The sequence below is a fragment of the Sinocyclocheilus anshuiensis genome, unplaced genomic scaffold (genome assembly GCF_001515605.1).
Source record: "Sinocyclocheilus anshuiensis isolate Anshui unplaced genomic scaffold, SAMN03320099.WGS_v1.1 scaffold249, whole genome shotgun sequence".
NCBI lineage: Eukaryota > Metazoa > Chordata > Actinopteri > Cypriniformes > Cyprinidae > Sinocyclocheilus > Sinocyclocheilus anshuiensis.
The window spans coordinates 763828-770231 of NW_015540871.1; positions in this window are offsets into that span (position 1 = coordinate 763828).

Genomic DNA, 6404 nt, shown 5'->3' on the forward strand with positions numbered 1-6404 from the left:
TAAAAAAACAAAAGTGTATTACTGTTATTCTACCCCGCATATTGCCAGAAATTTTAAGCTCACTTACTACATGAACATTGTGCATCTTACATAGATTTGCAAATCATTGTGCAGAACTAGAGTGTTGCTAGTCAGGGAAAAAGTGCTTGCCGGTTTGACCCACAGAGATAGTTGGTTGTTTATAGAGGAGTAATTTCCCAGTGTAATCCGTTAAGGAGATTACCAGAAGCTTTCTCCCTTTTACTAAATGCGTTGCTGCATCATTTATTTGGAGATGTAGCTGTGGGAAACTGTTAAGAGTTGTTAAAGATGAAACCAAGTTATTGTGTCTTATCTGCCATTTGATCCTTTAGTTTTCAGGGAAATCATTCGAAACACTGGTGGAGAGTGGACGGAGGAAAGTGTAGAGCTAATTGGAATGACGATAAGGAAGAGGGGGCTGGTATAAAGGTAGGAATTATTGTCTGTTTATGGGGCTGAAAATGGCCAATAGCATTTTTTTGTAGTTATTTTGGGCTCAGTGTATTGTCACGGCATAAACTACTGTGCCATGTTCGTGAATGAAATTGCATTATCTGTGTTTATTTCTGATTAGGAAAGAATAGTAAAGCCATCTTATCATAATGACCATGCTTTGCCATTTATACAGACCAAGGCACATCATAGAAACTTGTCAGTGTGTGTAGCATTTTTCCACTGAGTGATGTGGAAAGGCTGATAGCTCAGGTCTTTATCTCTTGAACTTAGGGCTGCACGATTTGGAGAAAAAAATCTAATTGCGATTTTTCTGATCAAAACCGCAATTTGCGATTTAAAATGCGATTTACTACTATTTCATAAAAGAGCTACAGGTTTGTTGTGGTGGTTTTAACAGCACCAAAGAAATACCAAGCATTATCACAAACTATGCTACACTGTGCTACTGTTTATTTAAAACCTCTTAAACATTGTGGCCATTTTTTTTATAAAGTTGTCATGATGTAAACATCTGTCATGACAAATTAAGAAAATAACTACAGTATCTTAATTAAAGTTAAATTAACAATTATATATAAAATCTTAAACTTTTAAGAACCCAAACACACTGTAAACAAATCTACATCAGTAAAACACTGACCATAACCTACATTAAGGTTGAAACAACGACAGCAAAAGTTTTTGCCATTTAACCCTCTGGGGTCTGAGGGTGTTTTGGGGCCCTGGAGAAGTTTTGGCATGCCCTGACATTTGTTTGTTTTTTTTCAGTATCTTAAAAAAAAAATTCACTTATTTACAGAAAACAATATATTGATTTAACATTTGTAAAACATGTTTTGTGATAGAATGCCCTTATGCAAGGGAGTGACAAAGGCCGTGAATATTTAGTGATTCACACCTGAGAGACAAAGGGCCTCCCATAATGGTCCATCAATATGAATGTGACTGAGGCAGGTAAGAAAGAGAGTGAGGAGAATAAAATAATGTGGGTTTTTGATTATTATTTGTATTTTATTTACAACACAGTATAATAAACATATTCAAACATATTCAGATCAACAAACTGATCTTAACACTGAGACTTGAACAGTAACACACCTTTGTGCCAAACATTCATTCATAGTGTTAACACTCACACTACTTTTATATCTTGTGGCTTTATATGTTAAAACATTAAACAAACATCCTGGCATTGTGAGACATTTAGACAATGAAATATCACATATTTCAAAATGTTTCACTTGATTTCAAACATGTAGTCAGGAATTAGAAAAGTCTAACTAGTAAAATGTGTACAAGTTATGTCACAATAACAATAACAACAGATGCAAGTAATCTTAGGCTACTCATCAGAGTGATATTCTCCACAGGATCTAGCTGCGCGACGCATTGCGTTGTGAGGTAAATTCTGGGTTATTTCTCTCAGCGCGTCTTCTTCCAGAAACAAAAAGTAGCCGGGATGAACTCTTCACGTTTGTTTACGTGGAGGCTATGTGGGCGTTTACATGCGCGCGCGTCTCACGTGGATGTTAAAATCTGAAAAGCGCGATCGGCTCGTGGGCGTGACCGCATTAGATATTATGAGTTGAGACAGGAAAACTGGACATCGTGTATGTTTCATACGGATTACTTTAACAGAGAATATTTGTTTTGGATGTGACTTAGTTGCATTGTTTTATTTATGTGTATGTGAAGAGAGGTGACAGAGACCGAGACGGCAGAGAACACACCCTGTTTATTTTCTTCTGTTTTTACAATAAAACATTGTTTTGTTGTTATTATGACTATACACAAATAAAAGTAGACCCTTTACTAATTTCTGGTTCAGTCAGCACGTGCAGTGTTAAAATGCCCCCTATTTGGCAGACTCTGCATCAAAGTAAAATGCGCATGAAGCAAACTGTCAAAAACTACGTAGATGCTTGTTACATATTTGATAGTCCTTCATCGAAATAATCGCAGCTCTTGCGATTTGAAAATCGCACCCTTTCAAATCGCGATTTCGGTTTACAAACGATTAATCGTGCAGGCCTACTTGAACTTGTCTTCGCTCTCACAGTAGCTTAAGGCTAAAGCCAGCGGTGTGACACTAAATGCTCTCCTTGGAAAAGAGTTTACAGGGGTGTCTGTGGGTTTGCTAAAAAATGGTCAAAAATTTAAATTGTGTGGACATGATGAAATTTAATCAAATAGGTTATAGCCTTATTTGAAACCCTCTATAAAAAGTTTGTTTGACTAGGGAAAAGACCTAAAAGTATTATGGCGTAAATGCTGCATCAGCTTTATTTGGTATCTGGGCGAAATGCTGCTGCTCAGAGATTTGCACAGCAAATATACAAGAATCATGTTTCCAGTACCCACCCCTCCCTGGTTACCCCGGGTGACTTTTTACTTATCTGTTGGCCCAGATGTCCTTGTGTCGTCTTCATGATACTGAGTGATACTTGAGCAATAAAGTTGACTCTTACTGGCTGCTGTGTGCATAACAATATTTTGCTCCCTTTTATTTTGACTGGATAATAAACATGCACTCACACTTGCATTTATTCCTTATTTCATCACTTCAGTTCATCCAAAAAATACCAGCTGGAAATTATTTGTAAAATTTTGAAACGTGTCCCAGTCTACCTTTTAGTTTTTCCTTCCACCTTTTATTTCTAACATCTTGGTCTATGAAAAAGTCAAAAGTTTGTCATGGTCTTTTTTTTTTTAATTATTAGCGAAAACTTGGCTGGAAAAAGCACTTAAAAATGCCAAAAGCAAAACTTCAGAGTCCCAAGAGATAGTACCTTGTCCTGTCGACTTTAATAGTTATAGATTACTGACATAACTGACACCAAATATGGACAGTCGTTTCAAGTCAAGGCATGTTCATGCATTCTTGTAATTTTAAGACAAATTGCATACCTGATCATGTCTGCAAGTTCTTTTGGGAGTGTTGAAGAAAGTGTTTTTTTTTATTATTGTTATTTCTTTTGTTATTATAACTTCACTTGCTTTAGTTTGATATTTGAACAAGAAAAATTGTGTTTTTTCTTGTCATTTTTGCGCTTCAGCAGTGAAGAAATGCACAGTATTTTTGGTGTTCCTGGAAAGATGCCTTCAAATACTGTGTAAAACGGAAAGCATTCATACTTTCTGTAATGTTGTAGTCATGCAGGCTTGCCGTTTGAATACAACACTTGTTGTTGCAGTGCAACAGATCTGCGGGGTAGTCTTGCTTGTTGCAATGTGACCACCTGACTTCCTGGCAGTTGTCATTCCACAACAAGCGAGTCGAAGTTTTTTTTAACAGGAAGTTGCCCCTAAGAAAACAGACCTGTTACATGGTTGCAGTATTATTTCACACTTTTGTTTCCTTTTGAACTCCTTTGCTAAAACATTTAAGTGGAAAAAATACTTAAAAAAAAGAAAGCCCCCAAAAAAGCTCCCCCTCACAGAGCCCCCGCTACAGGCAGCAGGAGGAGCTGGCAGGAGTTTCAGCTCGAGCAGTAAAATGACACCATGCCTGTCCATTTTTTTTTTCTTGTGAAATGCGAAGAGAAGGAACAAAGCTGGGTGTCTTTGAAGGCTTCTGGTAAACCAGGAGAGGAGGGGAAAAGAAAGCTGTGATCTAATCCTGTATTACTTGAAGGTAGATGTTCAGCTTTTATAATACACTACAAATGTGTTTTACTTGGTATCTTGAGCTCGTCTAGTCTCTTTTCTTGTTAAATTGTTGAATTTGTAAAATCTTCACAGCTGCTGTGATGTGAGAGGAATAATGTATCATACTAGTCTGTTTGATAGCTCTCTGTTCTAGACTGTGGACCTGTTCTATAAAGATCAGGATCGTTTTTGCACCCTGTTGTCTGTCCATTGAAATTAATTCAATTCTTTCTTTAATGTGAATCTGAACTGCTGCTCTGTGAGGTCATTCCTAAAGAGGAAATTCCACAGCCAAAACAATGTCCGTGAACAAGCCTCTGGATATTGCAAACAGTTGTGCTGAGGGTGCAGTGCATTAACAGCGTGATGAAGCTGAATGTGCAGTGGTGGACTGTTAAACTACTTGTTGGTGACTTACTTTCTGCTCTTTAGAATTGTATGTTTTCCAACCTGTGTGCATGGAAAGAATTTATATAGAGAAACTGAAATCAGATGCATTGCTTGTTTTTGTTCTTGCAACCTAGATTAATAATTTCAATAAAGGTTAATAAAGTACCAAAATGCATAATGGTAATGCCATGTTTCTGTGGGGCATGTAACATTGTATTCTTTGAAATACCTTGCAATAGCATTTAAAATATGATGGCATTGGCAATCATCATATTATGATATTACTATCTGATACTGTACCAGTACGTTAAGTGGATCCATTAGTAATGGATAAAGTAATCCATTAAGTGGATGTTTATTAAAGGGATAGTTCACCCAAAAATTAATTTAAATTATACATTTTCCAGAAACTGTTTGGTTACCCACATTCTTAATCGATACAGGTTTCAAACAACTTAAGGGTAAGTAAATGATGTACTGCGTGTTGTATTTGCATGTACCTGACAGTCCCCATTTTACTTACGTAATGTGAATTATTATTACAGAAGTGAAAAAGGGTGTTAATTGTATTAAGTCATGAGGGAATTATTGTGAAAGGTGGTTTCTGTGACAGGTTGTTGAAGGGAAGAGGATAAAATACAGGAAGGTTAGTCATATCCATAATAAAGAAATGTAGTTAAATTATTTTAAATAGATTTTAATTTTTTCTGTAGTAATAACTAGGGATGCGCCGATCCGATATTCATATCGGGTATCGGCTCCGATAGTGCCATTTTTCTCAGATCGGGTATCGGTCAGAGAGGGCCGATCCAAATTCGAGATTTTCTTTTTTTCTCTCGATTGTGCGATTTATTCTGTGTTACTTCTGAAGCCATACGATAGCTTAATGTGAGCTACATATGAATATTTAAGTCCTTACATTAAAGTTCACACAAACTCTTTTCTCCGCTGTGGCTGTCAGTCATTCGTTCAGCCTTTAAACCCTGGTCGCGTTCGGTTACGACAGTCAGCTCGGTAAAGCTCTTTCCAAGATCGTTGTGTTCCCATTATGCTTGATTTGTAAATACATGTCTATGATTTTGCAAAAAGGACTTTATCTTCTTGCCGGAGTTTAATGTTGTTTTGTTACTTGCTACCGGGTGTCTGTGAGAACAAAACACGGGTGTAGAAAAGACTATAAATTGTTTTTAACGTGCACAGTAACTGAAATTTAAAACTGTTAAAAGAAAGGCTCAATAACTGTTGCACAGATATAATACACTACGCATCAATTTCTCTTCCCTTTGTGCTTTGCAGTTTTTAACACGAAGCGCTTACAATGTGCGCATCCGGTGTGCAGAATGATGCACTTGAAGCAACACGGCGTCAGGCTGTGACTCCATGTTGCTTCAAGCGCATTCTGCATACAGGATGCGCACATTGTAAGCACTTCGTGCTCATAGACTGTATAAAAACAGTTCGTGCTGCACTGTATTTGCTTTGTCCGAATGATTATCAGTTCCACACACAGAGATATGTCAATTCTACATTTATTTAAATGGGGGGGGCTTCACTGGTATCAGATCGGTATCGGCCAATACCGAACCCAAGGTATCGGAATCGGTATCGGAGGCGTAAAAGGCGGATCGGAGCATCCCTAGTAATAACATGTACTGGTGAACCATTTTCATTATAAGCCCAAAACATGTGTATTAAGTAGTAAATAGTCGTAAATATTTAGTAAATCATTTTGATTCTTTGTTGGTATTTTTTTTTTATTGTTTGTGTGTGGAAATTTTTCAATGAGAGTATTAGGGCCCTATGAAATCTATTAATCAAAAAGCATGTGTAATTATTTGAAATCGTGAAACTTACACAATTTAACATCAGTTTATTAAAAGTTAAACAAA